We start from the raw sequence: 15,568 nt of genomic DNA, 5'->3' as shown, positions 1-15,568 counted from the left end.
AGATCACAAACCCAAAAAATCTCGACTGCAAACCTCCCGTTCAACATATGTCAACATAGGTCCAGAGAGACACGCTGCTGGCCTCATGGGCAGAAAGTTCTGCATCACACTCCGCGATGCACTTCAGGGGTGCCCTTCACACGGGGTACAAAGTTGCACAGGGCCCCCTTCCCCCAGATGGTGCAACACAGCAATTCTATGTATATACAAATAACAGAATGCCTCTGGGTCCTTGGGAGTTCAGGTATTCATTTTTAGTTTCTCTACTTTCATTATTCTAAATGAAAAACCTTTAATTATTTGTCTTCAAACAAAAATAGCCATTTGACATCTGATTTTCTTTTGATATGAGTGGAATCAAAAACAACATCTCTGTTCAGACTGATTCACCTTTCAGAGCCTATTTTGTGGGATGATTATTACGAGCTTCTCGAGTCAAGGATACCGGTTTTCGAGCTCAGCTCTCTTGCTTTCAAGTTCCACTGATCTTGGCCAGTCCCTCCACCTCTCTGTAAGCGTTCCTCATTCGTAAAACAGGAAGAACAATATCTACCTCATAAACACTAGAAAGAAATTAGGAAACGCATGACACATTCAATGAGTATTAATTAAATTTCAGATTCTGTTTCCTTGGTTCTAAGACACACATCCTCTCTCATTCTAATGTTACTTGCAATCAAAGTATATTACCGTGTAATATCTTGCCTCTCCCCTAAGACATGGCTAAAACAAGGACAGGGCATTGTCGACCATTGGGACCAAGAAAACAGAAAACATGGTGGTCAAAAACACTACAGTTAAAATACAATACCATTTTCTCTAATCAAAATTACAAAGGTTTTTACAAATGAGGTGGTTGGCTCTGGCAAAAGCAAACTCATTCTCTTTCACAGCCACCAAGGTCACTGAAAAAAGCTTTCTCAAGCAGCCCCTCACTGTATCCTCAAGAACCTCCCACCATGCTGCTCAGAACATCATCCCTAAACACGTCCCCAAGTCTGACAAGAAGGATACCCTGTGACCTTATTTCAGCATTATGTAAGAGGAAGAGTAAAATGATGGCACATTCAAAGAAAACTTCAAGCGTCCATTAAAAAAGGATTCTTTCACAGGAAAGTTGATAAAAAGGAAAATGCTCGCACTTAGTTCAGAGGCAAACAAAATTGGTATCACTGATTGAAAGAATCTCTGCAGAGATAAAAAATAAAAAACTTAAAAATTAAAAAAAACAACCAAAAAAGACTGGGAAAAAACACACCCTAATGGATCAGCACCTTGGTGATGAGGCTTCTATGAGTTTCTCTTACTCTCTATAATCTTGTCGTGCCTTTTGAAATATCTAGCAGACAATTCTTACTATTAAATATTTTCTCTGATGATTAAAAACATAAGAAACTTCCTAACCAGGGAGAGTCTGAAATTGAGTTAATTTTGCATATAATTCTATCTTAGAAATAAACACTGAAGGAATACTTTAAGCTTTGAGATTAAAGGCTCACATTTATTTATATTCAAGAAATGTTTATGCAGCTACAGTTTGCAACTTAAGAGGCACTATGAATAGACACTAAAAGTAGAGGAATGAACAATGGTGTGGAGATCCAAAGCCCAGGTTTTAACGGATACTCCCCCACCTCAACAGTAAGTGATGTAGGTCACCTCTCTAGTTGAACTTCAATGTCACCACTTACAAGATGGAAAAAATCAGACCAGAATGACCACCAAGTTCCCTTGTAGCTTCTTGTAATTTTCTGTATTCATATTCTCATGAGCAAAACTGCTGAACCCGATGGTGACTGAGAATTTATCACTGATAAACTGAGAACTAAAGAAACAAAGGAAAACTACGCAGGCTACCAGGTAACAGACTCAGTGACAGGTCTGCCCTGTGTATGGTGAAGAATGATTCCCAAATATGGAGGGAGCTTATGAAAAACTGTCAGGGCGCCAGCTGAATTACACTCGGTACTGTTGCAGCTAAAGGACTGTCGTTGGCTCAGTCATAAAGGCTTTAGTACAATAAATGATAGATTTTATTGAGAAGAGTAAAAAGGAAGACATTTCATCACACTTAAAAAGTTATAACTGTAACCTTAAAAATACAGTTTACAACCTCATGTTAATATATTCAGTCTATCCATTACTTGGTGTGTTTAAGGATTTTGTGCAAGAAAACAGGTTCGGTATGAATAAATCTACTCTGCAGACAGTTTTTATACTTGATTTTGAGACTGGAGACTGTGGAGCGAGCAAATGCATAAACTCACGTAGCATTATAAACCTAAAACCCATTCTAATCAATATTTTTGCTGACATCTTTGAAATTTCAAACTTTCTAGGACGTAACTGAATGTAAAGTATAAAACTTGACCAAAGTTATAAAGCTTATGTATACCCATTTCTGTTCTCTACTAGCGACGTTTTAACACCACCTGATCTATAGACAATGCTTAGGAACGCGATGCTGGGCTCCTGCCTCTTGAATTTAAACACTGTAAGAAGACTTTGACGTCCATTATTACATTTAACACAGGTTAGTTCAATATATCATTTTGGCTGAAACATGAAAAAAGGAATAAGACCTAATGTAGACATGTTTAAAAAAAAAATAAAAAGTTTATGGAGCAGAAAAAATTAAAATTAAGTATTACAAGTTCTCAGTCACTTGCTCTTGCAAGTCCCAGAATGGAATGCTAGGCACAGCACCCACACCCTGGATGGCAGAAGGCACAGAATAATTTTCCTTTAGAGAGGAATTGAAAATACATGTCAAGAGCTCTAAATATTCAAATCAAACATTAGTAATATAATTAGTAATATAATTCTTGAACTAGTAATATAATATAAGTCGACCCCTGGAGAAGAAAATAAGTAAAACAATCAAATAGTGCTCTTACAATGGCTCGAATGGTGGCACTCCAAAAGATATGCCCACCCAGAGCCCAGGACTATAACCTTAATGAGAAAAGGATGTTTGCAGGTGTGATGAAGCTGAAAGTTTCAAGATGAGATCATCCTCAATTAGTGCGGGCCTTAAATCCAGTGACAAGTATCCTTAGCAAAGAAAGGGGGAAGACTAAGAGACTGCCATATTTAAAACAAGGGCAGTCTCATACAGACAAAAAAAAAAAAGAGAGAGAAAATGAAAGGCAGACAGATTGACAGATTTAGAAGCTACAATAACTAAAGATTTTCTAGAACTAAGGAGTAAAGAGGACTACATTTTTAAAATCATAAACCATGTTAAAAGATAAGCAACAAATACTTATGACTATTACCAAAAACAAAGACCTCATTTCCCAAATATATAAAGAGCTCTTTAAAAAAAAATCCCTAGTAGAAAAACTAGCAAAGGCCATAAAAAGACAGTTCAGTGAAAGTAAACACAAATGGATCATAATCGTATGAAGGGATATACAACCACAATCATGAGAGAAATGCAAATTAAAACTAAAACAAGATATCATAATTCACTTAAGGAGTGCAAGAAAAACGTGATAACACATTTTATAATCAGAGGGAAACCACCACTCATAGTCTCCTCTCAATCAATATAATCATTATGGAAGGCAAAAGTACAAATGCATTTACAACCTTTGATCCATTAATTCCCCTTCTGGAAATTTATCCCAAAGACAAATTTGCAATTGTGCTATATACATGTTATATATTAAATCATGCAATTATATACTTAGACAACACAATTATTCATTGCACTATTATTTGTGAAACTTAATGACTGGATATTTAGGTTGATTCCAGGAATAGAGGATTGGTTCTGATGAAATACAGGACCTACAAAATGGGATAGCAGATGAGGGGCTGCAGAATGGGAAGAGAGAATGCTCTTTAGGCATTCACACAGAAAGCTCAAAGACCTACTAAGGACTGAAGGTATACATTTACATTTTAAAATTCTCCATCCCTCGACATCTCGGATTTGCTCAAGCAACAGAAACTGTAGTAACACAAACTGATTCTGCACTAGATTTATTATGTAGAGTAATACTTGCTATTGCTACATCTTTATCAAATACAAAAGGGGCGCCTGGATGGCTCAGTCAGTTAAGCGCCTGCCTTCGGCTCAGGTCATGATCCCAGGGTCCTGGGATAGAGCCCTGAATTGGGCTCCCTGCTCAACGGAGAGCCTGTTTCTCCCTCTCCCTGCAGTTCTGCCTACTTGTGCTATCTCTCTGTCAAATAAATAAAATCCTAAAAAAAAAAAAAAAAAAACCAGACAATATGGCTAGGCTAAGCTTCTGAGACACTTTCATAGGCACATGTTCTAAAAATTTAGGACCACCTGTGATAAGCTAAAATCAGTTATGCTAACTCCTCATAAGTCCCTTTTGGTGCTTTGCTTCATTTATCCTGCTAATGAAAACTGGTTACTCCCACATTCGCTGAAGTCCTAGTCCAGGGGGTGGCCCAATCCAACCCACCACCTGTCTGGACAGCCTGTGGGCTTCTAAGAATGGTGTTTACATTTTTAATGGTTGGGGAAAAAAAAAAATCAAAAGAATGGTATTTTATGATACATGAAAATTCCATAAAACATAGATTTCCATGTTTTTAAAATATTTTTGGCAAACGACCATGCCCATTTTGTTCACATACTGTCTGCGGCAGCTTTCCTGCGATGACGGCAGAGTGGAGTAGTGTCAACAGAGGCTGTCGTGGCCAAGAAAGCCTAAAATATTTACTATCTGGCCCTTTACGGAGAAAGAGAAAGTCTGTCAAGGCCTGTTTTAGCACACTCTGTCCCAGTTTATTCTTTGGTTTCCGGCAAATGAAAATCAAGTGTTCTTTTCTAAATTAATTCTTCCTAGCAAGTAAGAGTAAGTATTAACTAGATGGCAAAACTCATCAATCTGAGAAATCTTTGTATTAAAATCACATTTAATTCAGCACGCCATCGGTAACATGCACATTCTGTCCGAAATATTAGCAGTCTGTTTGCCAATGTGTCCCCAGTTCTTGATGCATCCCTTAATTCAGCTCTACAGAGAAAATTCCGGGTGGTGGGCTTTAGTTCCAGTGCATCAAACGATGTTTTGCCCACCAACTCTGCCACATCACCTTGTTTTAACAAGGACTTTGCAGTTGGTGAAATTCCTGTACAGGGACTTGTGTATTTGCCGTATCTCCCGCGACTGGGTGAAATCCGTGTGGGGATCTTTCTGAAACTGACCATCTCTGCATCCCCACGAGAATGGATCTAACAGTGAACACGTGAGTCCATCGTGCAGCCTCTCCTTATACGGCTGTTCTCAGTTACTCTTCAGAAACGCCCTACGACATCAGTATTATTTCCCTTAAAACTAAAATTTGCAGGGCACCCGGGAGGCTCGGTTGGTTAAGCGTCTGCCTTCAGCTCCTGATCCCAGGGTCCTTGCTCAACGGGGAGCCTGCTTCTCCCTCTCCCTCTCCCCCTACTCCTATGCTAATAAATAAAATCTTTAAAAAGAAATAAAATAAAACTAAAACCTGTGAGTTTGGGGACTTGTCCAGGTTCAGATTCAAACCAAGTGGCACAGTTAAGATTCGAATGACACCAGGTACTTAATAAGACACTCTGGTGGCCATGGAGGTGCACTCCTCAGATCTTCCTTCAAGAGAGACCCTGCAAAGGAGGTGGTTAGCAGAGAACTTCCAGCTGCAGCTGTCCCGGGGATCTGCCTCAGTTTCCAAGCAAAGTCCGCCCACTTTGTAAACAATGCCAGCCAAGGACTCAGCACAGCGGGGTGACAGATTCTCCATTCCTGGCCAGCACAGACTCCCCAAGGGGCGATCTCTGCAGCAGCAGTGGCCCAGACTTCGGCACAACTGTCCTATCCAACCGTCGTTCCTTTCCTCTCTCCTTTCACAGAGGCCAGCTCTGCATCCCAGTCTGAAGGGTCGCATGCCCACGTCTGCTTCATTTCCCTTCATCTTCCAGATGCAACTCCAGCAGCACAAATCTTGTACTTCTAACCTCTGCTTAACACTTGGCTGTGCTTCCCAAAGGATCCAACTGGCAAGACGCCCAGAATATCTTTTCAATAAATGAATAAAATAAAAATATGGCTGGATTTAAGGTTCTGCATTCAAAGATCCCTCTTAAGGAGCTAATAACACAGCATCTACAATGTACCCAATGTCCCAGCTTCCTATGGTACAGATGAGGAGAATAAACCTCAGTGCTGTTCTCATGACTTCCTCTCTCTGAGGCTTAAGGAATTTATTTTTGGGGGAGGGGGGAGAATAAAAAATTCTACCAGAATCTATCTAGTTCATGTCTTTTAATACTGCAATACAAGTGTCCTAAGCTACTGTTTTCCACATTTTCACCCTTCTAAAATTAGGACCATCTTAAAATTGGTATCAAAGGAAATTTCCAGCTGCTAGGAAAAGGAGTAAGTTGAGAATTTATCAGTCGTTGTCACTGTTGGCATACACACAAACTGTGGATGAATTTTAAGTCTGGATCCTTAATTACGGCTTAATGTTTACACATTAAGGTTTCACTATGATACAGCACTGAAATAAAAAGTTGTGTAATAGAAGATTGCATATTATATGGCAGTCGGCGTAATTAAAGGCAGTAGAAATGCTAAATCTCTCAGAATTTAACATTTAGGAGAGGTTGGTGGGATTCATTCATGTGTCATAGAGAACGATCACTCACGCAGCTCAGAAGCTCTCATTAGCCACCAGCTCATTTATAAGAGAAGCAGTTAAACTTCCAGTGATGCATGATTAAATTAAATGGGGGGGGGGGGGCTTTTTAACTTAACTGAGTAAAAGTGCAAACAAAACCCAATCTTCATCGATATTCAAATGATACTATCATGACGAAAGATGGAAAGAAGTCAAAATCACCTTAATAAAAAAAGATCAGCGGGTTACGATGTGTGCATTTAAAATATATTTATCACACACAGAAAGAAAAAGAAACTGATACAGAGGTAAAATGTCATTAATAGCAAAAGTTCCAGGCCAAGCTGGGTCACTTCCTTCCTTATGTTTTTGAAAATTGTAAGCAAAACTGACCTCATTACTCCAAGTTGATATGAGGTAACCACTAACCAATTCCTCTACATTTACGATAACTCTTAATATTACTATCAGTCCCTGCAAACAGCACTCACTGCCTTCACACTCCTAGAAGCTACCGTGGAGCTTCATTCCATGTTTGGGTCTGAGTGCTCCTGGTCTGCAGTCTTTTGAAGAGTGCACAGTAAACTGTGACTAAGGACTACTTTGGTGATTCACTGGTTTCCTGTTAAACTTTGGACACAGGTCATTAGAAGCAGATTTCTGGATTGTTCCTGCGTTCTCTCTGGCTGCTGGGTCCTCTGAAGTGGTCATGGTTTCCTTTGTCTGGCTTCGACCTGCTTCAAAGCTGTGCTCAGCCCGAACCCCTCTCTGCCCTTCTAGCACAGCCTGAGCTTGTGAGTGGTAATGGGAGAGCTCGGCAGCGGTCCCAGCTCTGGCCGGCTGGCGAGGGGCACTAGCAAAGCTTGCCTGAGGAGTTAAATGAGATCAGACCCCCATGTCTGAACACTGAGCTAACAGATTTATGAGGTTGGGGAAAGACAAAATGTATTTGGCCTCCGAATTTAGAAAATCTTTTCTGCAGATTCACAGAGTCAGTGTCTCCTAAGAGCAAAGCGTGGTTTTCGGGAAGGGGCCAAGGGAAAGAATTATGGGCTCTGATAAAGGAACTCTTTGAACTTGACTAACACCTATCACCAAAAGAGTTTTGTTACCCTGAGGAAATTCCTGGCATATCATGGCGGGATTTAGAGTAGAAGGGGACCTCTGGTATCTTCCAGCACAGGGCAGATCTCTCATTCATGTCAAGTTTCATTTCACCCTGATGATTCATAGGAATTACTGGGAGTAGCTTCCGAGGCGGTTCCTCAGCCCCATCGGTGTTATTATCTTAGGGATCTGAAGGTTGAGCGCTCCCTCTTCTTGGATAATTAGGTTGTTTGCGGGCAAAGTCCTCTTTTTCAAAGTCCCTTTTGCTTACAGTCTTGACAAGTATCCTTGTCAACATGGGCAGGTACGAAGTTAGTTCTAGAGTTTGGTTGACGCCCCTGTAGTTGCTGGTAATTGTAGAGCCATGACTTTATTTGCTTGACAACCCTTGTTCTGTTCTAAAATTCTTTCAAAATGCTGCGCAAGATGTTGGAGCTCCAAAAGGGGAGTGATCTCCCGTCTTAATTTATGTTTCTTTAATAAATCATGAAGCTCAGGGAGAAGCCCATTAAGGAAATGAGCAGACAAGGCACTACCAGCTTTGCAGTCCTGGAGATCAAAATGCTCTCTACTTCTTCTAAGCAAAATCAAAAATCTGTAACCGATTTGCCCCTTTTTTGCTTAAAGGCCTATACCATGGCCCAATCAATTCTCACAGGAAAAAATCCTGCGTGTAGCTTCAAGGAGTGACTTTTCTCACTTTTTGAATTGTTGTTCTTTTGAGGCATGTGTGATGGGATCCTCAAAAACTTTTTGGAAGGGTCTTTCCAATCATCTGCATGGAGCCACCTGTGGGCACCTCCTTACCGCATGTAAATGAATTATTATAAAGCAGGAAATCCAGGGTCATGAGCTCCAATAAGAATTTTGAAGTCTTTACAAATGTAGTTTGATCCACCTTTAGGCCTGGACAATCCTTTACAAACCACAACTTGGGTGAAGGGTTTACGTTTTGCTGCAGCTGTGATCCACAGTTCACGGGATGGTTTCCTCTCAAGGACATCAGGAACTTATAGGAGGGGAGGGGAGGTCAAATGGAACATTACCATCGGGACAATCAGGCGCAGACGGGTTAGACGGAGAGTCGAGTCCTCAGCCTCAGTCGGAGATTTTGTCTTCAGTGTTTTGTCTCCTTGTAACGACTGTTTTTAGAAAGGCTATTTGAGGGAGCCTGGGTGGCTCAGATGGTTGACAGACAACCTTCAGCTGAGGTCACAATCCTGGAGTCCCGGGATTGAGTCCCACATTAGGCTCCCTGCTTAGCAGGGGGTCTCCCCCTGACCTCCGCACCCCCATGCTCGTTTTCTCTCTCTTTAATAAATAAATAAATAAATCTTTAAAAAAAATAAAAAATACAGAAAGAAAGGGTATTTCTAAGCCATGCTGTCTTCTGGCATATCTGTTAACAAACCAAAGATTACATTTCACTGCTTTTGGGAGACTTGAAATCCTCTTCTCAAGGGCACCCCTAAAGTGGATCATCTTTTCTAAAAGGGAGGAAAAGAAGATTTAGACCAGCTGGAAGCCACCTCTACCTTTAGATTCCTTAAAACAAACCATGGGGAATGGGGTAAATCCACCACTGCCTAAAACCCAGGGAATCCCAGGTTTCTCCCCTTACAGATAAGGAGGGTAACTTACCAAAGCAGCTTCAACAGACAAACAGAAAGCAAGTGTGCACAAAGTTGGACAGCTCAAAACCCAGAGCAGAGCCAGGATCCTAGAGACTGACCTAAGAAACTCTACAGTTGGTGAGAGATAACAGTAAGCACAAAGGGCTCGGTGGGAACTGGCACCTGGTTTGCTCACTGGCCTCGGGGTTGTATGAGGTCTGTGTCTAGAGATCCCACCTCTGAAACCATTGTGCACACACCAAAAAAGACTACAAAACCCACAGCACCCCCACCAAACATGGAATGGGGTTCTGAGGCACACTGTTCTAATACTGCTTACAGAGCATGAAGGCAGCGAGTATTTATGCTCTATAGTGACTGGTTACAACATCAGAATTTTCTTAAATGAGAGGGAATTGGCTAGTCATTACCACTTTTCAATTTGGGGGAACTATTTCAGTTCTGCTTATGATTTTCAGAGGCATAAGCAAGAAGTGACCCAGGTCAAGTTAACCTTACTTGTCTTGCAAAATAAACTAAATTAAGCATCGCTTGTACGACTAACAGGTTTCGTCTGTTCAAAGCATTTTCAAGTACAGACTCCATTTGTGTTTGATTTTAACATGGAACTATCAGATGGGACATAAAATCTACTACATAAGAAAAGACAAGTCAGACAACCTACAGAGATGTAATAACAGTATATAAAATTAAGTTTTTTGGAAGAACATGGCTTATGTCTTTAATGTGCAATCCTAGCCTTATTACTGAGCTGTAACGTACATACAATAAAACATACAGAAGTATTCAGTGTGATGACCTGACCACTGTACATGCCTTTGTAATCACCACCCCAACAAGACAGAGCAAGTGACCATCACCATCCTCTCAGAAAATTCCTCCCTGACCCTCCCTGCTCTCCTGCTCGTGCCCACGTGATGCCCCCAGCCCATAGAAACCACGTTCTGACTTCCATCATCATAAGTCAGGATGGCCTTTGTGGGGGACATTTATTTAATCACAGTTTGGGTATATCACAGTATGGGTATGTCTTTTGTTTGACTTTTCTTTTTTTTTTTTTTAAAGATTCATCCACACTGTGGTATTCTGATTTGTTCCTTTTTATTTCTGAGTCGTAGTCTATTCTAGAAATATACTTCCATTTGTATACTATTTCCCTGTTGATCAATATTTGGGTTTCCAGTTTCCAACTACAATAAGACTGCTGTGTGTGTCCTTTTGAGGACTAAGTTTTCTTCTCTTTAGTAAATCTGCAGAGTTGGAACTCCTGGGTCACAGGGTAATACATACATAAGACACTGAACTCAGAGCAGTTGTACGCTCTTCACAGTGCCCCCTGGCCCTGTGTGATGGTTCCAGTTCTTCCCACATCTATTTGATTTTGGCCTTTCCAGTAGGTCTGCAGCAGTATCTCATTTGTACTTTTGTCCATGTAAATGTGGAGCTTTTCTTAATGTGCTCATTGACCATTTCTAGATATTCTTTTGTAAGGTGTCTATTTACATGTCCTGCTCATTTCTTGGGTTTGGAAGAGGTGAACACATAAGTAACTTAATAAAAGGCAACAAAGGCTTTAGAGCACACAAAATGCTGTTTGGTAAGTGGGGTGGGCAGAGAAACCAGGAAAGCTAGAATATCATTTCCTAGCCACCTCCCCCCACCCTTTTTTAATGTATTTGAGAGTCACGTGTTGCACGTGTCAGTAGTGTGCTCCTTTTTCTTGCTGAGTAAGTAGTCCATGGTAGAGACGGACCACGCTTTAGCATTCCCCAGCTCAAGGACATCTGGGTTGCTTCCAAATTTTGGTGATATGCATAAAGCAGCTATAAATATCTGAAGAGAGGTTTTTGTGCAAGCATATGTCTGTCTTTCTTTTAGTAATTTTCTAGAAGTCTGATTGCTGGCTTATATGGTAAATGCATGCTTAATTTTGTAAGAAACTATCAAATTGTTTTTCCAGAGGATCTGTACCATCCTGCTCTCCCACTAGCACTGTATGAGGGCTTGCCCCAAATCTTCCCCAGCACCCGGGACTGGCAGCATTTTTTTTATTTAAAGCCATTCAATGTGCAGTGGGATCTAACTATGGCTTTCATATGCATTTTCCTAAGAAATAATGATTTGGAGCATCTTTTTTTTTTCAACATGATAAGTGTACTCCTTAATCCCCACTACCTGTTTCTTCCACCCCCTCCTCTCTAGGCTGCTTCATTTGTCTCTTTTTTCCTCCCCCATTCCTCTGTGTTGTTTCTTAAATTCCACATATGAGTGAGATCATATGGCTTGACTTTTTAAATGCAGCCGATAAAAGATAAGAGGATCACTACTGGGAGGCACATCATGCATCTGGAGTATATGCAAATAACAGGGGCTCCAGGGGGTAAAAAACAAAAAAAGGGAACAGGTAGTGGGGCACCTGGGTGGCTTAGTTGGTGGAGCATGCAACTGAACTCAGGGCTGTAAGTTCAAGCCCCACGTTGGGTGTAGAGATTACTATAAAAAAATTAAATTCAAGGGGTGCCTGGGTGGCTTAGATGATTAAGCATCTGCCTTTGGCTCAGGTCATGATCCCAGGGTCCTGGTATGGAGCCCTTCATCAAGCTCCCTGCTTGGCGGGAAGCCTGCTTCTCCCTCTCCTTTTCTGCTGTTCCCCTCTGCTTGTGCTCTCTCACGCTCCATGTCAAGTAAATAAATAAGATCTTTTTTTTAAAAAATTGAATTAAATAAATTTTTTTAAAACCGGAATTGGTCGAAAAATGGTTACAATTAAATAAGAGGAAAACGTCTGCAGAAAGTAGAACAGAGGTCAGCAGGGGGCAGGGGAGGAGGGCTTAGGAAACTATTACGTAGTGGGTACAGGGTTAACGTTGGAGACGATGAAAATGCTGTGGGTATAGACAGACAGTGACAGTGTTTCTATAAAACACTGCAAAGGTCTTTAACGCCACTGAATTTACACTTACAAATGGTGAGAAATGATGTTATATGTCTTTTACCACAATAAAGAAAGTCATGTCTAATAAACGTGTATATAAAACAAAACAAAACGAAAGGACACGTCTCCAGTTTGAAGACATAAAAACCAGCCATATGCCAGGCAAACGAATTTAAAAACAAAAAACAAAACAAACAAACAAAAAGCCATGTACACCCAGGCATAGTCTAATAAAATTTTTGAGTTCCATGCTAAAGAAAAAAAAAAAACCGCTCTACATTTCCAAACAGACATTGAAAACATGCAGGTGTTTTTATCATTTAGTTTTATGATCTCTTCCACAGACATGGCGAATTAGGGGAAAAGGTCAGTGTATCCACCTGCCTTCTTGAAGCTGTATGCAACAGTACTTCCAACTTTAATCTCGGTGAGGTGAATAATTATTAAAACGAGACAGCAAGTCAAAGACATCCACTGCTAACATACTACTGTGGGGTCACAATCTAATTTATCATCAAACAGACACTTGAGAATAACACAGGGTGCCATTAATAATTACACTAAGACAACAGGTGTCAACCTGGGCATACGCTCACATTTAACTATTCAAATGGTTCATTAAATAACCTTTCAAGTTTCCATGCATTTTTCATCAAAGACCTGACATTTTTTTAAGGCCTGGTCTCTCTTCTGATTATTTCAGATTCTTTATTCAGCGGCTCTATAAACAAAAAGGAAATAATCTATTTTTCTGCTCTGACACTGAACAGTAAGTCTATGTGTATTTAAATAGCATTTGGTTAAGAAAAACAAAACGGTTTTTTATGCCATGCTAGATACACGTCTGAAATGCCTAAAAATGGAAAACTCTATATTAAAGAACACTTCATCTTATCTTACGAACACACCAGCTCCATGAGAAAAGAGAGCCCCATTTTTCAAGGCATCTACACATCATAAAGAACACTGGACACTTAATATTTATGATACAATAAGAACCAAGTTATTTGGCATTTTAATCAAACAGGGAATACTCTATACTGAGGTCTTTTCAGAATTTTGAAATCTTTGATTTTTAAGCTAAAATTCATGATGGACCCACCACACGTTAACTGAGAATATACTGAAGCACCTACTGTGTGCTTGGAGCGACAGATTCACATGCAGTATTAGTCCTTGAGGTCTAGTGTAAAGTGCTTTATGCAGGATGCAGGACTGATCCAAATGAAAGAGGGTTTTGTTTTTTGTTTGTTTTGTTTTAGGATTTATTTATTTTAGAGAGAACATGCACACGCAGGCCCAAGTGGGGAGAGGAGCAGCGGGAGAGACTCTCAGCCAGACTCCTCTCTGACCACAGACGCCCCTGCAGAGCTCATCTCCGGACCTGTGAGACTGTGACCTGTGCAGAAAACAAGAGTTGGGAGGCTTAACCCACTGAGCCACCCAGGCGTCCCAACAGAGTTTAAATATTACTGAAATGCAGAATGATTCAGGGAAAGGTGTCTGAAATTTGTTTAAAAATAATGAGTAGGAATACAACGGGCAAAGAAGAAGAGGGAGATCTTTTAAACAGAGAAAACCCCTCAAAGGTCTGTATTAGTTTTCTGATGCTGCAGAACCAATTACACAAACTGAGTGCTTTAAATCAACACCTGTAATTGGGTGCACAGCTGTACAGGTCTAAAGTCCAGGCACTGAATGGGTGGGTCCCCTCCTCACCAGGGGCTGGCTATGAGTCCATGAACACCAACAGGAGACACGCTTGAGTGTGAATGGAGGGGAGGCAGGGAGGGATTTAAGTATACACATCAACTACAAAGTATTCTTACCACAGCCACACTTGCATCTAAGTAGTGAAAAGTGATGCCTCAAAATTTTAATTTGCATTTCCAATTGTGAATGTGCATTCCCTTCCTGGAACCATGTGTTGACCATTACAACACACTGGTTACAAGCAGGAGCTCTTGAGTCAGACTGGGCTCAAATCCTGGTTCCATCACTTACTAGCTAGTGACCTCAGGGAAAATAATAAGCTTCCATGCCCCACAGCCTCAGACACAAAAGAGGGATCATAATAATAATGATCTCATTAGGGAACTGTATGAATTAACTAATACAACACTTAGAACACGTGGGACAGGCTCTGGCATGCTCAGCAGACATTACCTATAATTACTGGCCCATATTTCTGATAGATCATGTATTTCTTTTTTACTAATTTGCAAGAGTTCTTAATATAGGGAACCGAGCACTTTTTTCCAATACAATCTCCCAAAGATCCTTAGGCAGCTGGTCCAAATGCTAGGAGCCACTCCACTAGAAGATATTTGGAAAGCACATTTTCGAAACTATCGCTGAGGAGTGAAATCAATATTTTTGACAAGGATAGAGCTTACTACTAAGTACAGAATCTAAATAATTCTCCTGGTAAGAAATCTCTCAAGACCTTTTGTAAATTTAGGTGGCTAAGCCACTCTTTTAAAGTAGCTGTTGAAACTCTCTCAAAGTGTAAAGAACACTGATATGCACAAAAACCCATTATGATCCCCAGATTATAAAACCAAAGAAATGATTAATATAGTCATTAACGGAGTCTTGGGCTTCTACGGCCAATGGCAAACAATGGCACGTGTCCCGCCCCCTCCCTGTCCCGTGCCCAGGGAAGATCATGAGTCACTCCTAGCTCTTTCCTGATAAGCTCACACAACATTCCTGGTGGCTAGTCCCAGTTCACTGGTGCAGACATTCCAGAAACCTATTTGCCATCCTGGTTCTAGTGCAGAAGTAGATCACGGTCACCTAAGACCCCTGATGTACCTTTATAATTGGTGGAGGGCTGGTGACCAGGAACTGGCCAGCCTCCTAGAGAAGGGTTAGGTATTAAGGGTCAGCAGGGAACCGTGTGGAATAGATAGCTTCAGCCAGAAGGCTGGCATTGAAAGTTTGTAGTAAATATGTCCTAATACAGGCAAAGCCAGGAAGGGTGAGCATGCCAGCAAGAAAAAATAACTGTGGGGGCACCTGGGTGGCTCAGTCGTTAAGCGGCTGCCTTTGGCTCGGGTACTGATTCCAGGGTCCTGGGATCGAGCCCCACATCAGGCTTCCTGCTCAGCGGGAAGCCTACTTCTCCCTTTCCCATTCTCCCTGTTTGTGTTCCCTCTCTCGCTGTGTCTTCTATCAAATAAATAAATAAAATCTTTAAAAATAATTTTTAAAAAGTAAAAAATCTTTAAACAAAAAAAAAAAAAAAAAG

General features: G+C 40.8%; 1 protein-coding gene across 1 annotated transcript in view; it reads right to left on the bottom strand.

Annotated features, from left to right (window-relative positions):
• ADGRA3 (adhesion G protein-coupled receptor A3) overlaps positions 1-15,568 on the bottom strand; it is a 124,504-nt gene that overhangs the window by 89,046 nt on the left and 19,890 nt on the right. The gene's annotated exons all lie outside the window — the stretch shown is intronic.

Source organism: Mustela lutreola, chromosome 1 (genome assembly GCF_030435805.1).
Source record: "Mustela lutreola isolate mMusLut2 chromosome 1, mMusLut2.pri, whole genome shotgun sequence".
NCBI lineage: Eukaryota > Metazoa > Chordata > Mammalia > Carnivora > Mustelidae > Mustela > Mustela lutreola.
Note: the sequence above shows the minus strand (reverse complement) of the source record. Positions and strands in the feature narration are given on the sequence as shown.